The sequence below is a fragment of the Oncorhynchus kisutch genome, linkage group LG26, assembly GCF_002021735.2.
Source record: "Oncorhynchus kisutch isolate 150728-3 linkage group LG26, Okis_V2, whole genome shotgun sequence".
In the NCBI taxonomy this organism is placed as follows: Eukaryota; Metazoa; Chordata; class Actinopteri; order Salmoniformes; family Salmonidae; genus Oncorhynchus; species Oncorhynchus kisutch.
In genome coordinates this window covers 32,669,451-32,691,642 of record NC_034199.2, presented here as the reverse complement: position 1 = coordinate 32,691,642, position 22,192 = coordinate 32,669,451, and the positions used below count along the sequence as shown (strand labels likewise).

At 43.6% G+C, this 22,192-nt stretch overlaps 1 protein-coding gene across 34 annotated transcripts in view; it reads right to left on the bottom strand.

Moving 5' to 3' along the window:
- Nucleotides 1-22,192, bottom strand: part of LOC109870734 (microtubule-associated protein 2) — a 178,610-nt gene that overhangs the window by 100,615 nt on the left and 55,803 nt on the right. For all 34 annotated transcript variants that reach the window (XM_031806184.1, XM_031806182.1, XM_031806186.1 and 31 more), the window contains exon 3: nucleotides 9,640-9,775. The gene's annotated coding sequence lies outside the window, so the exon portion shown is untranslated. The remainder of the gene's footprint in view (nucleotides 1-9,639; nucleotides 9,776-22,192) is intronic.

Genomic DNA, 22,192 nt, shown 5'->3' with positions numbered 1-22,192 from the left:
AGGACAGCGATTACTCACCTCGTACTTGACAAATATTTTTTCTTTAACGAGTCGGACGCGAAGGATTTACTTCAGACACTCGACAAGACCCATATTCCCGTCATTCGCATGAAGAAGAGACGGCGATATCGGGGACATAGGTCGGGGAGCCTTGTAAGGATCCGACGGCGAGTGAGTAATCCCTCTCTACCATCAGTCCTGTTAGCCAAAGTGCAATAATTGGATAACAAAATGGATGAGCTCTGATCAAGGCTTTCCTACCAACGGAACATTAAAAACTGTAATATCTTATGTTTCACAGAGTTGTGGCTGAATGACGGCATGGATAACATACATACATGATAAGCTGTAGACCACACTATTTACCAAGAGAGTTTTCATCTATATTTTTAGTAGCTGTCTATTTACCTCCACAAACCGACGCTGGCACTAAGACCGCACTGAACGAGCTGTATATGGCCATAATCAAACAGGAACATGCTCATCTAGACCACCTTTACTCCACACACAGAGACGTGTGCAAAGTTCTCCCTCGCCCTCCATTTGGCAAATCTGACCCTAACACTATTCTCCTGATTCCTGCTTACAAGCATACACTAAAGCAGGAAGTACCAATGACTCACTCAATAATGAAGTGTTCAGATGAAGCAGATACTAAGCTACAGGACTGTTTTGCAAGCACAGACTGGAATATGTTCCCGGGATTCTTCCGATGGCATTGAGGAGTACACCACATCAGTCACTGGCTTCATCAATAAGTGCATCAACGACATCGTCCCCACAGTGAGCGTACGTACATAACCCAAACAGAAGCCAATGCTTGTCGGATGTGGCAGGGCAAACTATTACGGACTACAAAGGGAAGCAGAGCTGTAAGCTGGCCAGTGACACGTGACTACCAGACAAGCTAAATAACTTCTATGCTCGATTCGAGGCAAGTAACACTGAAACATGCATGAGTGCATCAGCTCTCTGTAGCCGATGTGAGTAAGACCTTTAAACAGGTCAACATTCACAAGACCACAGGGCCAAACGGATTACCAGGACGTGAACTCCGAGCATGCGCTGACCAACTTGGAGATGTCTTCACTGACATTTTCAACCTCTCCCTGACCGAGTCTGTAATACCAACATGTTTCAAGCAGACCACCATAGTCCGTGCCAAAGAACACTAAGGTAACCTGCCCAAATGACTACCGACCCGTGGCACTCAAATCTGTAGCCATGAAGTGCTTTGAAAGGCTGGTCTTTATGTTTTATTTTTTATTGTTTCATCTTTATTTAACCAGGTAGGCCAGTTGACAACAAGCACTCATTTACAACTGCGACCTGGCCAAGATAAAGAAAAGCAGTGTGACAAAAACAACAGAGTTGCACATGGGATAAACAAAAGTTCAGTCAATAACACAATAGAAAAAAATCAATATACATTGTGTGTAAATGTAGTAAGATTAAGGAGGTAAGGAGGTGAGGTCAGGCAATTAATAGGCCATATTGTCGAAATAATTACAATATAGCATTAACACTGGAGTGATATATGTGCAGATGATGATGTGCAAGTAGAGATACTGCGGTGCAAAAGAGCAAAAATAAATAACAATATGGGGATGAGGTAGCTAGGTGGGCTATTTATAGATGGGCTGTGTACAGGTGCAATGATCGGTAAGCTGCTCTGACAGCTGATGCTTAAAGTTAGTGAGGGAGATATAAGTCTCCAGCTTCAGTGATTTTTGCAATTCGTTCCAGTCATTGGCAGCAGAGAACTGGAAGGAAAGGCGGCCAAAGGAGGAGTTGGCTTTGGGGATGACCAGTGAAATATACCTGCTGGAGCGTGTGCTATTGGTGGGTGTTGCTATGGTGACCAGTGAGCTGAGATAAGGCGGGGCTTTACCTAGGAAAGACTTATAGATGACCTGGAGCCAGTGGGTTTGGCGGCGAAAATTAAGCGAGGGTGGGTAGTATATAGGGCTTTGGTGACAAAACAGATGGCACTGTGATAAACTGCATCCAATTTGCTGAGTAGAGTGTTGGAGGCTATTTTGTAAATTACATGGCCAAAGTCAAGGATCGGTAGGATAGTCAGTTTTACGAGGGTATGGTGAGCAGCATAAGTGAAGGAGGGTTTGTTGAAAAATAAGAAGCCGATTCTAGATTTAATTTTGGATTGGAGATGCTTAATGTGAGTCTGGAAGGAGAGTTACAGACTAACCAGACACCGTGGTATTAGTAAACACAGCAAAAAAAAGAAACGTCCCTTTTTCAGGACCCTGTCGTTCAAAGATCATTTGACTTCACAGATCTTCATTGTAAAGGGTTTATACACTGTTTCCCATGCTTGTTCAATGACCCATAAACAATTAATGAACATGCACTGGTGAAACGGTTGTTAAGACTCTAACAGCTTACAGATGGCAGGCAATTAAGGTCACAGTTATAAAAACTTATGACACTAAAGATGTCTTTCTACTTACTCTTACGTACTTACTCTCCATCAGTGCTCAGACTGTCCGCAATAGGCTGGGAGAGGCTGGACTGAGGGCTTGTAGGCCTGTTGTAAGGCAGGTCCTTACCAGACATCACCAGCAACAACGTCGCCTATGGGCACAAACCCACCGTCGCTGGACCAGACAGGACTGGCAAAAAGTGCTCTTCACTGACGAGTCGCGGTTTTGTCTCACCTGGGGTGATGGTTGAATTCGCATTTATCGTCGAAGGAATGAGCGTTACACCGAGGCCTGTACTCTGGAGCGGGATCGATTTGGAGGTGGAGGGTCCGTCATGGTCTGGGGCGGTGTGTCACAGCATCATCGGACTGAGCTGGTTGTCAATGCAGGCAATCTCAGCGCTGTGTGTTACAGGGAAGACATCCTCCTCCCTCATGTGATAACCGTTCCTGCAGGCTCATCATGACATGACCCTCCAGCATGACAATGCCACCAGCCATACTGCTCGTTCTGTGCATGATTTCCTACAAGACAGAAATGTCAGTGTTCTGCCATGGCCAGCGAAGAGCCCGGATCTCAATCCCATTGAGCATGTCTGGGACCTGTTGGTCCAGAGGGTGAGGGCTAGGGCCATTCCCCTCAGAAATGTCCAGGAACTTGCAGGTGCCTTGGTGGAAGAGTTGGGTAACAATCTCACAGCAAGAACTGGCAAGTCTGGTGCAGTCCATGAGGAGGAGATGCACTGCAGTACTTAATGCAGCTGGTGGCCACACCAGACACTGAGTGTTACTTTTGATTTTGACCCCGCCTTTTCAGGGACACATTATTCAATTTCTGTTAGCCACGTCTGTGAAACTTGTTCAGTTTATGTCTCAGTTGTTGAATCTTGTTATGTTCATACAAATATTTACACATGTTAAGTTTGCTGAAAAAAATGTAGTTGACAGTGAGAGAACGTTTCTTTTTTTGCTGAGTTTACTTGAAGACAGCAGAGGTGTATTTAGAGGGCAGGTTGGTCAGGATGCTATCTATGATGGTGCCCATGTTTATGGATTTAGGGTTGTACCTGGTAGGTTCCTTGATAAGATTGAGGAAATCTAGCTTAGATTGTAGGATGACCGGGGTGTTAAGCATATGCCAATTTAGGTCACCTAACATTACGAACTCTGAAGATAAATGGGGGGCAATCTAATCACATATGGTGTCCAGGGCACAGGTAGGGGCTGTGGGGTCTATAGCAAGCGGCAACAGTGAGAGACCTGTTTCTCGACATTTGGATCTTTAAAAGTAGAAGCTCGAACTGTTTGGGCACAGACCTGGATAGTATGACAGAACTTTGCAGGCTCTCTCTGCAGTAGATTGCAACTCCGCCACCTTTGGCAGTTCTATCTTGGCTGAAAATGTTGTAGTTGGGGATGGAAATTTCTGAATTTTTGATGTCCTTCCAAAGCCAGGATTGAGATACGGGTAGGACATCAGGGTTGGTGGAGTATGCTAAAGCAGTGAATAAAACAAACTTCGGGAGGAGGCTTCTGATGTTAACATGCATGAAACCAAGGCTTTTACGGTTATAGAAGTCAACAAATGATATCGCCTGGGGAATAGGAGTGGAACTGGGGGCTACAGAGCCTACATCACTAGAGGAACAGAGGAGGAGTAGGATAAGGGTACGGCTAAAGGCTATAATAACTGGTTGTCTAGTGCGTTGGGAACAGCGAATAAAAGGAGCAAATTTCTGGGCATGGTAGAATAGAGTCAGGGCATAATGTACCGACAAGGGTATGGTAGGATGTGCGTACAGTGGAGGTAAACCTAGGCGTTGAGTGACAATGAGAGACGTTTCGTCTCTGGAGGCACCAGTTAAGCCAGGTGAGGTCTCTGCATGTGTGTGGGGTGGGACAAAAGAGCTATCCATGGCATGTTGTGCGGGACTGAGGGCTCTACAGTGAAATAAAACAATAAGAACTAGCCGAGAGAACAGTAGACAAGGCATATTGACATTCATGTGTGTGTGTGTGTGTGTGAGAGAGAGAGAGAGAGTGCTTGTGTCCCTGTGTGTGTGTGTGTGTGTGTGTGTGTGTGTGTGTGTGTGTGTGTGTGTGTGTGTGTGTGTGTGTGTGTGTGTGTGTGTGTGTGTGTGTGTGTGTGTGTGTGTGTGTGTGTGTGTGTGTGTGTGTGTGTGTGTGTGTGTGTGTGTGTGTGAGAGAGAGTGCCTGTGTGTGTGTGTGTGTGTGTGTGTGTGTGTGTGTGTGTGTGTGTGTGTGTGTGTGTGTGTGTGTGTGTGTGTGTGTGTGTGTGTGTGTGTGTGTTAAATCAAATTGTATTTGTCACATGCACCGAATACAGGGTGTAGACCTTACAGTGAAATTCTCACTTACCAAGCCATTAAGCAACGATGCAGTTTTAAGAAAATGCCAAAAAAAAGGAAAGAGCAGCAGGGGGTACCGGTATAGAGTCAATGTGCGGGGGCACTGGTGTCGAGGTAATTGAGGTAATATGTACTGTAAGTGTGCAATTTATATAGCCCCAATATAATCCTCATACTTTAATGATGACAGCTTCTCCATCCTAGAGGAGGAGATCAACCATTTCCAGGCTCAGGAACATGTACTAGTCTGTGGTGACCTAAATGTCAGAACAGGACAAGAACATGACACCCTCAGCACACAAGGAGACAGAACAGGGAATCAACATTTGAGGTTACACAAACAGAAAAAACACCCTAATCTGTGAGGTGTAAGGCTGGTTGAGAGCTCTATGAACACGGTTATGCCTAACATTTTTAGAAGCATTAGACCAGAACCTTGATACTGTTTGACGTCTAAGTTTGAACATGAGTCATGAAGATTAGGCTGGTTGAACCTGCCAGTGCATATGCTTGTCTCAAAGATTACGCCAGGCAAGTCTAAGTACAGTCGGATGTTACAGTGAAACTGTGAATGGCTCATTAAATTAAATAAATGATGCATTTTAATTTGGAAGAGACAGCTTTTGAAACCAACATGGCTCAGTTTAAATAGTTTTTACATTGTAGACACAACTATGACAAAACAACCAACAAAAACGGGTCCCAACTCCTGCAGCTCTGTCACTCGCTGGATCTGCACATAGTCAATGGTAGGCTTCAAGTAGACTCCTATGGTAGGTACACCTACAGCTCATCCTTTAGCAGTAGTACTGTAGAGTACTTTAACACTGACCTCAAATCTGTCTAGAAATTAATAAGGAAATTATCTCAACAGAGAAAAATGTCCTCCTGTGTGCTACCTATATCCCTCCACTAGAATCCCCATACTTTAACGATGACAGCTTCTCCATCCTGGAGGGAGGTGGAGATCAACAATTTCCAGGCTCAGGGACATGTACTCGTTTGTGGCGACCTAAATGCCAGAAATGCCAGAACTGGACAAGAATCAACTACGAAAACATAACCAGCAAAAAAGGGTCACAACTCCTGCAGCTCTGTCGGACACTGGGTATGTACATAGTCAATGGTAGGCTTCGAGGGGACTCCTAGGGCAGGTACACCTGTAGCTCATCTCTTGTCAGTAGTACTTTAGACTACTTTATCACTGACCGAAACCCAGAGTCTCTTAGAGCGTTCACAGTCAGTCCACTGACACCTCTATCAGATCACAGCAGAATCACACTCTACTTTAACATAGCTTTGCTCAATCATGAGGCATCAAAGCCAAAGGAACTGAATAATATTATGAAATGCTATAGATGGAAGGAAAATCTACCAAAAACTATTAGGCAACAACATATTCAATCCTTTCTAGACAATTTCCTGAACAAAATGTTTCACTGTAATAGTGAACGTGTAAACTTGGCAGTAGAAAACCTAAACAGTATATTTGACCTCTCAAATGAACAACAATGACAAATGGTTTAATGAAGAATGCAATAACCTAACAAAGAAACTTAGAAACCTATCTGACAAAAACACAGAGACACAGAAAACCTGAGCGTAAGCTTTCACCATGGTGAATCACTGAAACAATACAGAAATACAAGGAACAGCAGGTCAGAAATCAGCTCAATGTAATTGAAGAATCCAAAGAATCTAACCACTTCTGGGAAAATTGGAAAACTCTAAACAAACAACAATACGAAGAGTTATCTATCCAAAACAGAGATGTATGGATAAACCACTTCTCCAATCTTGTTGACTCTATAACAAAGAACAAACAGCAAAAACAGATACATGATCAAATACAAATCTTAGAATCAACTATTAAAGACTAACAAAACCCACTGGATTCTCCAATCACATTGAATGAACTACAGGACAAAATACAAACCCTCCAACACGAAAAGGCCTGTGGGGTTGATGGTATCCTACATGAAATTATAAAATATACAGACCACAAATTCCAAAAGGCTATACTTAAACTTTTTTACATCATCCTCAGCTCTGGCATTATCTTTAACAGCAGACTTGTACATTTCCTCAGCGAAAACAATGTACAGAGCAAATGGCAAATTGGCTTTTTACAAAATGATCATACAACAGACCACGTATTCACCCTGCACACCCTAATTGACAAATAAACAAACCAAAACAAAGGTAAAGTCTTCTCATGCTTTGTTGATGTCAACAAAAGTTTTCGACTCAATTTGGCATGAGGGTCTGCTATACAAATTGATGGAAAATGGTGTTGGGGGAAAAACATAGGACATTATAAAATCCAAACAAATTGGGTGAAATAACAGTGTGCAATCACAGCAGCAAGATTTGTGACCTGTTGCCACAAGAAAAGAGCAACCAGTGAAGAACAAACAACATTTTAAGTACCACCTATTTTTATGTTTATTTATTGACATAATATGACATTTGAAATGTATTTATTCTTTTGGAACTTGTGTAATGTTTACTGTACATTTTTATTGTTTATTTCACTTTTGTTGAGAGAGAGAGAGAGAGAGAGAGAGAGAGAGAGAGAGAGAGAGAGAGAGAGAGAGAGAGAGAGAGAGAGAGAGAGAGAGAGAGAGAGAGAGAGAGAGAGAGAGAGAGAGAGAGAGAGAGAGAGAGAGAGAGAGAGAGAGAGAGAGAGAGAGAGAGAGAGAGAGAGAGAGAGAGAGAGAGAGAGAGAGAGAGAGAGAGAGAGAGAGAGAGAGAGAGACTAAAGTTCCTCTGTCTCGGTGTCATTAAAACACCTAAATCACTTCATGTGTTAAACTGTTGGTCATTTGCATAGTTCTAACAAATATTACTGGCTTGGTTTTGTGTAACGCACTACAAGTGCATCGCATAGCCAAATACATACAAATAAGTTGAGACACACACATTTTCTCTCCCTCTCACACACACACACACACACCAACACAAACACACACACACACACTCTTGGAGAGCTTGGGGTAGTATGTAGCTGGTTTGGTCTTTCAGCGAGACAGAGGCAGGGCCTTCAAAGTGATGACTGAAGGGGGTAGAGATGGAGAATGTCTGCCCTCTGTCACCCTGCTAAAGTCTGCTCTGTGTGCGTGGGAACTGAGGGGAACTGCTCTAAAGTCTTTCTGCACACATTATCACAGCTGGATGTCTACCCATCAGAGACGGTTGTGCTGGCCATCAGAGTACAGCCCATGCATGCACATACACACATACTGTACATATACACAGACGCACACACAAACACACACTCACACGCACAGAAGCACGAGCGCACACACACACTCACTTAAACGTACCCACACAAACACACACAAAGACTAACAAACACAAGCAAGCACAGAGCTAAGCAGAAAATGCCAGCCTGTGAATAACAAAGAGAGAGAGAGGGAGAGAGTGTACATAATGTTTTTTTGTTTTGTTTAGGTTTCATGGTCGTGCGTCACATTCATTTTCTCTGGTAGAGCAGCTCTTTTCTTCTCTTCCCTCCTACACTCGGCAAACACGTGGCTCCTAGCATTGGGAAGGCAACAGAAAAAAACGACACTCACACATACATCCACCCACCCACATACACCCACCCACACACAGCCAGAGACACGCAGCCAAAGACACACAGCCATTTGTCTCTCTCTCTCTGTCTGTCCCTCTCCATGTCTGTCCCTCTCCATGTCTGTCCCTCTCTCTGTCTGTCCCTCTCCATGTCTGTCCCTCTCCATGTCTGTCCCTCTCCCTGTCTGTCCCTCTCCCTATCTGTCCCTCTCCCTGTCTGTCCCTCTCCCTGTCTGTCCCTCTCCCTGTCTGTCCCTCTCTCTGTCTGTCCCTCTCCATGTCTGTCCCTCTCCATGTCTGACCCTCTCCATGTCTGACCCTCTCCATGTCTGTCCCTCTCCCTGTCTGTCCCTCTCTCTGTCTGTCCCTCTCCCTGTCTGTCCCTCTCCCTGTCTGTCCCTCTCCCTGTCTGTCCCTCTCCATGTCTGTCCCTCTCTCTGTCTGTCCCTCTCCATGTCTGACCCTCTCCATGTCTGACCCTCTCCATGTCTGTCCCTCTCCCTGTCTGTCCCTCTCCCTGTCTGTCCCTCTCCCTGTCTGTCCCTCTCCATTTCTGTCCCTCTCTCTGTCTGTCCCTCTCCATGTCTGTCCCTCTCCATGTCTGACCCTCTCCATGTCTGACCCTCTCCATGTCTGACCCTCTCTCTGTCTGTCCCTCTCCATGTCTGTCCCTCTCCCTCTCCATGTCTGTCCCTCTCCCTCTGTCCCTCTCGCTCTGTCCCTGTCCCTCTCGCTCTGTCCCTGTCCCTCTTCCTCTGTCCCTCTCTCTCTGTCCCTCTCTCTCTGTCCCACTGTCTCTCTGTCCCTCTCTGTCCCACTGTATCTCTTTCTCTCTCGCTATGTCTCTCTTTCTCTCTCGCTATGTCTCTCTTTCTCTCTCGCTATGTCTCTCTTTCTCTCTCGCTATGTCTCTCTCTCTCTCGCTATGTCTCTCTCTGTCTCTCTCTCTCTCTCTCTCTCTCTTTCTCTCTCGCTATGTCTCTCTCTCTCTCTCTGTCCCTCTCTCTCTCTCTCTCTCTTTCTCTCTCGCTATGTCTCTCTTTCTCTCTCGCTATGTCTCTCTCTCTCTCTCTCTCTCTCGCTATGTCTCTCTCTCTCACTATGTCTCTCTCTCTCTCTCTCTGCCCCTCTCTCGCTCTGTCTCTCTCTATTTCTTTGTTGGTGTGTGTCTTTTCCTCTTTCTCCTCTCTGATCATCTCAATTAAAGACTGTGGAAACCATTGAGCAGCAGCGTACAGATTGGTCTACCTGGTAAGGCAGTGTGAGACTCGAGGTGGTGATTTGAGGTCGGTGCAGACAGAGGCCTCTTATCTTCAGAAGTACGGTACGGGACAGGACAGAGATGACCAAGGAAAGACGATACCAAGGGACAACCTATTCACACCTGGAAAGGAGAAAGGGTGAATAAGTTTACTTAAGACTGGGACTAATATACAACGGTACACAGACACACACACACTCAAGCACTGTATCAACAGTGAAGTGTGCACATTTACAAACAGAGAGAAAGAGAGGAGGAGATAGGGGGAATGAAAGGGAGAGAGAGAGAAAAAAAAGAGAGAGAAAGAGAACGAACAAGGTTCTAATCCAAAAGATTCTCCCTTATTGAGTGCAGTCCAGAAACCTTGTTTTTGTTTATTTCATATATTGGCAAAATATTTATTTCCCTCCCAGAAGTTAGAAAGAAACAAACAGTAGATTAGATCATGAGCATGAATTACAGTTACTGTTTCTTCAGCCGGCCCAGTTGATCATGAGCATGAATTATAGTGTTTCTTCAGCCGGCCCAGTTGATCATGAGCATGAATTATAGTGTTTCTTCAGCCGGCCCAGTTGATCATGAGCATAAATTATAGTGTTTCTTCAGCCGGCCCAGTTGATCATGAGCATGAATCACAGTGTTTCTTCAGCCGGCCCAGTTGATCATGAATCACAGTGTTTCTTCAGCCGGCCCAGTTGATCATGAGCATGAATCACAGTGTTTCTTCAGCCGGCCCAGTTGATCATGAGCATGAATCACAGTGTTTTTTCAGCCGGCCCAGTTGATCATGAGCATGAATCACAGTGTTTCTTCAGCCGGCCCAGTTGATCATGAGCATGAATCACAGTGTTTCTTCAGCCGGCCCAGTTGATCATGAGCATGAATCACAGTGTTTCTTCAGCCGGCCCAGTTGATCATGAGCATGAATTATAGTGTTTCTTCAGCCACACCCTGTCACACCCTGATCTGTTTCACCTGTCTTTGTGCTTGTCTCCACCCACCTCTAGGTGTTGCCCATCTTCCCCATTATCCCCTGTGTATTTATACCTGTGTTCTCTGTTTGTCTGCTGCCAGTTCGTTTTGTGAAGAAAAACCCTGAAGAAAAAAAACCTGCCTTCTCTGACCCTGAGACTGCCTGCCATTCTGGACCCTTTACACCCTCTCTGGATTAATGACCACTGCCTGCCTAGGCTTGATTACCAACAACGACGAGACAGCCGACAGGGAGGAGGTGAGGGCCCTCGGAGTGTGGTGTCAGGAAAATAACCTCACACTCAACGTCAACAAAACAAAGGAGATTATTGTGGACTTCAGGAAACAGCAGAGGGAGCACCCCCCTATCCACATTGACGGGATAGTAGTGGAGAGGGTAGTAAGTTTTAAGTTCCTCGGCGTAGACATCACGGACAAACTGAATTGGTCCACCCACACAGACAGCGTTGTGAAGAAGGCACAGCAGCGCTCCGCCCACAACCATAAGGCTCTCCAGAGTGTAGTGAGGTCTGCACAACGCATCGCCGGGGGCAAACTACCTGCCCTCCAGGACACCTACACCACCCGATGTCACAGGAAGGCCATAAAGATCATCAAGGACAACAACCACCGGAGCCACTGCCTGTTCACCCCGCTATCATCCAGAAGGCGAGGTCAGTACAGGTGCATCAAAGCAGGGACCGAGAGACTGAAAAACAGCTTCTATCTCAAGGCCATCAGACTGTTATACAGCCACCACTAACATTGAGTGGCTGCTGCCAACATTGACTCAACATCAGCCACTTTAATAATGGAAATTGATGGAAAAAATGTATCACTAGCCACTTTAAACAATGCCACTTAATATAATGTTTACATACCCTACATTACTCATCTCATATGTATATACTGTACTCTATATCATCTACTGCATCTTGCCGATGCCGTTCTGTACCCTCACTCATTCATATATCTTTATGTACATATTCTTCATCCCTTTACACTTGTGTGTATAAGGTAGTAGTTGTGGAATTGTTAGGTTAGATTACCTGTTGGTTATTACTGCATTGTCAGAACTAGAAGCACAAGCATTTCGCTACACTCGCATTAACATCTGCTAACCATGTGTATGTGACAAATAAAATTTGATTTGATTTGAGTTCATCAATACCAATCCCATCCCCTCTGAGAGACAGCCATCCTATCCTACGCCAGGATCATAGTCAGCACGGGAGACTGGCCCATCCTCAGTCCCACCCTCTCCCACTTCACATGGACACACACACACAAACAAACAGAGAGAGGATGGACCGGGGTCCGATCCCGTCACAAAGACCATCAAAATGGTTCTGGATGAGAGAGAGCCGAGCCGTAAAGTCCCGGAGCTTACAGCAGGACAAAGTGGGAATGAAGTTAACACAGAACACCAGCAACACGCATAAGCACTGAGTCATACAGTCATGAACAGACTCTCAGACAGACAATATGTTCACTGATCAAACATACAGAATAAGTACACAGCTAGCTACACACAGTACATTACACAATAACCCACTCCAGGCGCTGTGGGTTCTTGGTAATGTACTAGACTCAACTCAGCCTGGTCCCTATTTCTGCTGTCTTGCCAACTCCTTTTGTCTGCTAAAGACCCCAGCAATAGCCTGCGCTCACAGAGCTTTCTCTATTTCACTCTCTCTCTCTCTCTGGTTCTGCCACGGCTCTGTTCAGGATGTCATTATGTGAGTTTCAGAGTGTGCAGCATCGAAATGAGTCTCTCTACTCAAACCACTCGGGGTGTGGCTCGGTTGTTTTGTGTGTGTTTTTGGTTTTACTATCCTTGTGGGGACCAGAAGTCCTCACAAGGATAGCCAAACAAGTAAAAGTTGGATAAGTGGGGACATTTCACCGGACCTCACAAGGGAAATTGCTATTTTAGGCTTATGGGTTAGGTTTAGAGATAGGGTTAGAATTAGGGTTAGAAGTAGGGTTAAGTTAAGAGATCGGGTTAGAATTAGAGATAGGGTTAGAATTAGGGTTAGGTTTAGAGATAGGGTTAGAATTGGGGTTAGAAGTTAAGGTTAGGTTTGGGAAAATAGGATTTTGAATGGGAATGTATTGTTAGGATAGTAAAACAAACGTGTGTGTGTGTGTTGACTCATCCCTTTAGCAGTGTATCTTGCCGTAGGAATAAGGCAGATGGTTGTTAGCATACACCCAGCATCACCCTGTTAACTGCTGTCTCACCCTCCTCTCTACTGCAGTGATCTTACATACGCTACTCTGAGGGACACACTCACACTCTGTTTGCCAGGTCTTTACATGCCAGGCGACATGTGTTTCCCTCACACACTTGCCCTCGCTTTCATCCTGAGAGATCATACACACGGCTTAACCCAGGGTTTCCCATTGTCAGGGTTTAAATCCCCCCCGGGTGCACATTTTGGTTTTTGCACTAGCACTACACAGCAGATTCCAATAATCAAAGCTCGATGATGAGTTGGTTATTTAAATCAGCTGTGTAGTACTAGGGCAAAAAACGAAATGTGCACCCAGGTGGGGCCCCAGGACCTATATTAAATGTAATGAAAATGTGTCATTCAGGCTTTCATGTGAACAGCTGCCAACACGTCCTACAGTATAGTAGAAGATGCTATAGTTAATACAATGGGGACAACTAGCGTAACATCTCATGTTTGGCTGTTTTTATGTGATATAAAAGGTAACGGTAATGTAGGTACTGTTGTGTTAGTGCTCTAACACAACAGTTACTGCAGTAACTGTTTACTGCAGTTATGAATATAAACAAGGTTAAAAGATCATAAGGGAGTGCTTTTACAGGGCTTGCCCTTGTTGTACTGGCCACATCTCCACTGAGTCCTTTAACGTTAGCTACATGCTATTGCCAGTAGTGCCGCATCCCAGGGGGAGTAGTGTTGGTGGTGGTACTGGCCTCAATCCCCCCTATCTGAGATCTCTACTGCAGCCCTCATCCTCATTCTGTTAAAGGTCCCTAAAGCACACACATCCCTGGGTCACTCATCTTTTCAGTTCGCTGCAGCTAGCGACTGGAACGAGCTGCAACAAACACTCAAACTGGACAGTTTTATCTCAGTTTCTTCATTCAAAGACTCAATCATGGACACTCTTACTGACAGTTGTGGCTACTTTGCGTGATGTATTGTTGTCTCTACCCCCTTGCCCTTTGTGCTGTTGTCTGTGCCTAATAATATTCGTACCATGTTTAGTGCTGTGATTTTTTATCCCAGCCCCCGTCCCCGAAGGAGGCCTTTCGCCTTCTGGTAGGCTGTCATTGTGAATAATAATTTGTTCTTAATGGACTTATCAAGTTAAATAAAGGTTCAATTAAAAATAAAAACATTTGAAATGGTGGTGATGGTGGTTTGTAGTGCGGTTGCTACAGTTTCTGAGAAAAGGAACAACTTTTGCTCAATATTACAGTTTCTAACAAGACTCCATGAGGGGACAGTGGAAGTAGACATCCTCCTCCTTCCCTAACTTGAAGTTTCTATCTACCACTGCCTTAACCTCATCCATAATTCACATAATGAACACCCACACATGCACTAACAAAAATATACACACACTGCTTATCCCCCCAGGACCGCTTCTCCCAGCAGCCACCTGTCAGGACCGCTTCTCCCAGCAGCCACCTGTCAGCACCGCTTCTCCCAGCAGCCACCTGTCAGGACCGCTTCTCCCAGCAGCCACCTGTCAGGACCGCTTCTCCCAGCAGCCACCTGTCAGGACCGCTTCTCCCAGCAGCCACCTGTCAGGACCGCTTCTCCCAGCAGCCACCTGTCAGGACCGCTTCTCCCAGCAGCCAACTGTCAGGACCGCTTCTCCCAGCAGCCACCTGTCAGGACCACTTCTCCCAGCAGCCACCTGTCAGGACCGCTTCTCCCAGCAGCCACCTGTCAGACCATGTAAAAAGAAGCCCGCAGGGGGGCCGAGGATAAAGTGAACCTGTATTTTTTTTTCCAGGAAATCTCAGGGCTCATGAATTTACAATGTGGCGGAGGAGGATAGGGATCTCTCTCTCTGAAGAAGAAAAGACAAATTGATCTTTCTTTGCCTTTGAACTGCAGAAAGCTACTTGTTTGCACTGTCAGACTCCTTAGGATGAATCTAAAGCACGTTGCCTTAGATGACTCCAAAACCTGATTAAAAGTTTGGCTGGTGTGTTTGTTTACATAAGATATTTCATTTTAAACTAGTAGGATTTTCTCTGTTTAGGTATTCCTGTATGCTTAATTTAGAATTATTAATGTAACTTTAGTATTTCTACAAACACTGGGCTACATTAATAACACTAAATGAAGCATATAGGAATACCTATTTCTTAACTGCTCAACACAGAATAGCTGCATGTGCGCACTCCCTCAAATACTTGAGAAAATATTAGCTTTGTTCAATTGTATTCTTCATACTCTAAATAATTTAAAATAATGCCACAGAATTCTAAGCAAATCTTGTTTGGGCAGCAGTGTGCACACGGCAGTAGATTATAAGGGCAGCAGTGTGCACACGGCAGTAGATTATAAGGGCAGCAGTGTGCACACGGCAGTAGATTATAAGGGCAGCAGTGTGCACACGGCAGTAGATTATAAGGGCAGCAGTGTGCACACGGCAGTAGATTATAAGGGCAGCAGTGTGCACACGGCAGTAGATTATAAGGGCAGCAGTGTGCACACGGCAGTAGATTATAAGCGCAGCAGTGTGCACACGGCAGTAGATTATAAGGGCAGCAGTGTGCACACGGCAGTAGATTATAAGCGCAGCAGTGTGCACACGGCAGTAGATTATAAGCGCAGCAGTGTGCACACGGCAGTAGATTATAAGGGCAGCAGTGTGCACACGGCAGTAGATTATAAGGGCAGCAGTGTGCACACGGCAGTAGATTATAAGGGCAGCAGTGTGCACACGGCAGTAGATTATAAGCGCAGCAGTGTGCACACGGCAGTAGATTATAAGCGCAGCAGTGTGCACACGGCAGTAGATTATAAGGGCAGCAGTGTGCACACGGCAGTAGATTATAAGCGCAGCAGTGTGCACACGGCAGTAGATTATAAGCGCAGCAGTGTGCACACGGCAGTAGATTATAAGGGCAGCAGTGTGCACACGGCAGTAGATTATAAGGGCAGCAGTGTGCACACGGCAGTAGATTATAAGGGCAGCAGTGTGCACACGGCAGTAGATTATAAGGGCAGCAGTGTGCACACGGCAGTAGATTATAAGGGCAGCAGTGTGCACACGGCAGTAGATTATAAGCGCAGCAGTGTGCACACGGCAGTAGATTATAAGCGCAGCAGTGTGCACACGGCAGTAGATTATAAGCGCAGCAGTGTGCACACGGCAGTAGATTATAAGGGCATCAGTGTGCACACGGCAGTAGATTATAAGGGCAGCAGTGTGCACACGGCAGTAGATTATAAGGGCAGCAGTGTGCACACGGCAGTAGATTATAAGCGCGAACGTTCCATTAGCGGAAAACACCATTATCAAAATATACCACAAATACAATTATGCATGTAATGCTTTTATTATAAAGGAGGCTTTTTATAGTGAAAATGATCTTCCTCAAAGTTGAAACTCACACGCTGCTTATGTACGCCAGTTGTGTACACCATGTGCTTCATTTTAAGAAATTATTTGGCCACTTAGTTATGATACAAAACTTATCAAAACATATAGGCCTATGGGCTAGGCTACATGAGGTGTGTGACAATGACTAGAAAAAGTTGCTGGGCATCATTCACAAGTGATAATATATCATTCACAAGTGATAGGCTAAAATTGTCACCCATCAGACTATTCTTGATTTAATCTAAATAGTATATATGTGTGAATTTTTATTTATTTAGAATGGACCATATTCATGCACCTGTATTGATACAGGGGCAGCAGGGAAGAATCCATGCACATAATAGGCAAAAAGCGAATGAAGGACCCTTTTCCAGTGGTTCATTTTCATGCAATCCATGTAAGCTATGCTCCTGTTGTAAATATAAGCAATGTGCTTAATATTAGGAAAGTTGAGAAATAAATATAGCAGGCCAGGCCTAGCCTATAGTAGGCTGATAGGATCCTCCTCTTTTTAATAGAGGCCATTACTCTGTTTTCTCACACAATTGCATAGCCCATAGAAATGTTGCGTAACATTAGCTCATGGACTCTCATGAAGTGTTTGATGTGATTTTTGATTACATTTGCATTTATGTCATAGTGATTAGAGGGACAATAGAGTGCTGAGTACCAGGCAGTTAGCAAGTTTGTTAGGCTACTAAAGACATTGAGCAGCATCAGAGCTTGGAGAAGCCTAATTACCGTGGCTAAATGGTCAAGTGGAATCTTACTGCCTTTCATGACTCGTGACCGCCGGTGTGTCGGCAATACGGTCACCGCAACAGCCCTAGTCACATGTGCCGAATACAACGGGTGTAGGCTTTACCATGGAATGCTTCCCAACGATGCAGAGTTTAAAAAATATATAGTAAAAAGAACAATAGTAACACAAGAGGAATCAAATACACAAGAATGGAGCTATGTACAGGGAGTACCAAATCAATGTGCAGGGGTATAATGTGGAGTAAAGTGACTAGGCATCAGGATAGAGAAGAATAAGAATAAAATAGATAACAGAGTAGTAGCTGCATATGATGAGTGTAAAAGTGTGTGTGTATGTGTGTTAGTGTGGTGTTGGTATGCGTGTGTGTTGTGTGTGTACATGTGAACGTGTGTTGGTTTTGTGTGAGTGTCAGCGTACCGCGTGTGAGTTTGTATATAGTTTGTAAACAGTGCCTTTAGAAAATATTCATACCCCTTGACTTATTCCACATTTTATTGTGTTACAACCTTAATTCAGAATTGATTAAATAGATTATCTTGTCATCCATCTACACAAAATACCCCATAATGACAAAGAGAAAACATGTTTTTGGTTGCATTAAAAATGTCATACAGAAAAATGTAATTTACATACGTTTTCACTTCCCTGAGTCAATATATGTTAGAATCACCTTTGGCAGCGATTACAGCTGTAAGTCTTTCTGGGTAATTCTCTAAGAGCTTTGCACATCTGGATTTTACAATATATTCCAATTTTTATTTTCAAAATTCTTCAAGCTCTGTCAAATTGTTGGTTGATCATTGCTAGACAAATATGTTCTTGTCTTGCCATAGATTTCCAATCGCATTTAAGTCAAAACTGTAAATCAGCCAATTAGGAACATTCACTGTAGATTTGGCCTTATGTTTTAGGTTATTGTCCAGCTGAAAGGTGAATTCATCTCCCAGTGTCTGCTGGAAAACAGATTGAACCAGGTTTTCCTCTAGGATTTTGCCTGTGTAGCTCCATTCCATTTATTTTTATACTGAAAAAATCACCAGTCCTTAACGATTACAAGCATACCCATAACATGATGCAACCACCACTATACTTGAAAATATGGAGAGTCGTACTCAGTAATGTGTTGTATTGGATTTTCCCCAAACATAACACTTTTTATTGAGGGCAAAACATTAACTGCTTTACCACATTTTTTGCAGTATTATTTTAGTGCCTTGTTGCAAACAGGATGTATGTTTTGGAATATTTGTATTCTGTACAGGCTTCCTTCTTTTCACTCTGTCAATTAGATTAGTATTGTGGAGTAACTAGAATGTTGTTGATCCACAGCCATTAAACTCTGTAACTGTTTTAAAGTCATCATTGGACTCATGGTGAAATCCCTGAGCGGTTTCCTTCCTCTCCAGAAACTGAGTTAGGAAGGACACCTGTATTTTTGTAGTGACTGGGTATACTGATACACCATCCAAAGTGTAATTAATAACTTCACCATGCTCAAAGGGATATACAATGTCTGCTTTTTGAATGTTTACCCATCTACCACACTCCAAAAAGCAAGTCCGGCAGGCTCTAGCTTTGCCTTATCTTGATTATTGTCCAGTCGTGTGGTCGAGTGCAGCAAGTGAAGACCTAGCTGCAGCTGGCCAAAAACAATGAAAAGCATGTCTTGCTCTTCATTGTAATCAGAGGGCTCATATAAACATGCCAGTCTCTCTTGCATAAGAGACTGAGAGACTGGCATGTTTATATGAGCCCTCTGATTACAATGAAGAGCAAGACATGCTTTTCATTGTTTTTGGCCAGCTCCATCACAGATTTTTTTTTTATAATAATAATTTTACCCCCTTTTCGTGGTATCCAATTGTTAGTAGTTACTATCTTGTCTCATTGCTACAACTCCTGTACGGGCTCGGGAGAGACACAGGTCAAAAGCCATGCCTCCTCCGAAATATAACCCAAACAAGCCGCACTGCTTCTTAACACAGCGCACATCCAACCCGGAAGCCAGCCGCACCAATGTGTCGAAGGAAACACTGTGCACTGCGCCCAGCCCGCCACAGGGGGATATCCCTACCGGCCAAACCCTCCCCAACCCGGACGACGGTAGGCCAATTGTGCGTCGCCCCATGGAACTCCCGGTCGCAGTTGGCTGCGTCAGAGCCTGGGCGCGAACCCAGAGTCTCTGGTGGCACAGCTAGCACTGTGATGCAGTGTCCTAGATCACTGCACCACCCAGGAGGCCTGCATCACTGATTTTTATAAGAATCCAGAACAAACTCAAGCCTTGTAATCGGACCCACAAATGCTGATGCTCCAGATACTCAACTTAATGTGTTGAAATCCCAAATTGTTTGCAAAGTCAACACAGCTCTGACACACACACACTTATCCCACCAGACATGCCACCAGGGGATGCCAAATCCAGAACAAACTCAAGCCTTGTAATCGGACCCACAAATGCTGATGCTCCAGATACTCAACTAGTCTAAAGAAGGCCAGTTTTATTGCTTTTTTAATCAGAACAACAGTTTTCAGCTGTGTTAATATAATTGCAAAAGGGTTTTTTAATGATCAATTAGCCTTTTAAAATGATAAACCTGGAGTAGCTAACACAACGTGCCATTGGAACACAGGAGTGATGGTTGCTGATAATGGGCCTCTGTACGCCTGTGTAGCTATTCCTTAAACAAATCAGCAGTTTCCAGCTACAATAGTCATTTACAACATGAACAATGTCTACACTGTATTTCTGATCAATTTGATGTTATTTTAATACACCAAAAAATTGCTTTTCTTTCAAAAAACAAGGACATTTCTAAGTGACCCCAAACGTTTAAACTGTAGTGTATATAAAATAAATATGTAGTTCGGTCCTTGAGCTGTTGTTTATTAAGGTTCTGTATTATGTCATGTTTCATGTTTTGTGTTGACCCCAGGAAGAATAGCTGCTGCTCCTAATAAAATACAGAATACCAATAGGTGCCCTTAGCATAGGCATTGGAAACCCTACCTGGTCTTTGTGGTTGAATCTGCGTTAGAAATTCACTGCTCGACTGAGGGACCATACAGATAATTGTATGTGTGGGGTACAGAGGTAGTCATTAAAAAATCTAGTTAAACACTACTATTGCACACAAAGTGAGTTCATGGAACTTATTATGTGACTTGTTAAGCAGATTTCTACTCCTAAACCTATTTAGGATTGCCATAAGAAATGAGTTGAATACTTATTGACCCAAGACATTTAAGATGAATTTGTAAAAAAAAAAATCCTAAAACATAATTCTATTTTGACATTACATGGTATTGTTTGTAGGCCAGTGACAAAAAATCTCAATTTAATCGATATTAAATTCAGGATGTAACACAACAACATGTGGAAAAAGTCAAGGGGCTTGAATACTTTTTGAACTCTTGTACTCTTGTGAGTGTGCATAGAGTCAGTGAAAAATAGGGTCAGTGCAGAAGTCCGGCTAACCATTAATTAACTATTTACTGTAGCAGTCTTATGGCTTGGGGGTAGAAGCTGTCTCGGAGCCTGTTGGTCTGAGAGTCGATGCTACGGTACAATTTATGGCTCCGGTACCAATCTATGATTTGGGTGGCTGGAGTTTTTAGCAATTTTTCCAGCCCTTCCTCTGATACCTATTGATATAGAGGTCCTGGATGGCAGGGAGCTTGGCGCCAGTGATGTACTGGGCTGTCCAAACCACCCTTTGTAACGATTTGCAGTCGAGGGTGGTGCATTTGTCATACAAATCGGTGATGCAACCAGTTAAGATGCTGTTTGGCTGTTTCCTAAATTAACCATAGATGGAGATAGGGATTTGGTTATACTTAATTCTCCATACTGACCAATGATTATAATGCAGATTCTAATCCAACCATTAATTCATACATTGTTGTAGAAGGCTAATGTTAAATAGCTAACAATGCACATGAATGTAAGTTACCAATTTGAATCACTTAATAATTCAAAAACAAAATTGATATCAGTAAAACCAATATAACTAATTGGTAGGTCTACCATTACTTCTTACGGTCACACTTTATTTGGATAGTATGGCCATCTGTAGATGCTACAGATGGCCATACTATCAACAAACTGTTGATAAGAAACTGCTTGCTAAGGTTACGGTTAGCGTTAGGTTTGGAATAAGGGTTATGGTTAAGTTTGGGTTAGGATACGGGTTAGGGTTAGACCTCGAGTTAGGGTGTTAGTAGATAGTTAGTTGAAATGTTACTGATAGTCTGCTACCCTTGTTTCTTCTATGAACTTCCATTATCCTCCCTCCTCATGAAGGAGAGAAATTATAAAGTATCTTAAAGATATGTGGATTGTCGTCTTGTGAAACAGTGGATGTAAAAAATATAGCTAGCTAAAGTATTTACTGCAAAATGTAATGTACAATTGTGTAAGCTTGCCTTGCTGATATTCGCCATGCAAGAAGCTCAAGTAAGGTAGCTAGCTCTTTTCTTGCTTATTGTGTAGTGGAGGATTAAAAATACCTGTATGCCTATGGATGTGTAGCTATCTATGTAGCCGATCTGTGTATGGACCCTAAAACGTTTGGTGTAAATATTAGTTCAGAACAGTGGTTTTAATTGCTTCCACCAATTAATCATTCATCCCCAAGAAATTGAAGAAATGTACTGTTAAACACATATGACTGTTACATGTCAATATTAGCTAGCTAGCTATGAACCTCAGCTATTATAGCCGGTTTTATTGACTTCAAGACACTCTGAATGGCATCACAATGGCCATGGAGGGTGAGATCACAGTCCTCCGGAACAACAGGTGCTTTCACACAAGACTGTGTTGTACTCAAAGTGAGCATAAAAGGTATTTATACTGAACAAAAATATAAACACAACATGCTTCAATTTCTGAGTTACAGTTCATATGAGGAAATCAGTTAATTAAATTATATTCATTAGGCCCTAATTGATGGATTTCACATGACTGGGAATACCGATACGCATCTGTTGCTTACAGATTTAAAACAAATGGGCCTCACAATGGGCCTGAGGATCTTGTCAAGTTATTTCTGTGCATTCAAATTGGCATCAATAAAATGCAATTGTGTTCATTGTCCGTAGCTTATGCCTGCCCATACCAAAACCCCACCGCCACCTTGGGGCACTCTGTCAGCAAACCGCTCACCATACAAGTGGTCTATAGTTGCGAGGCCAGTTGG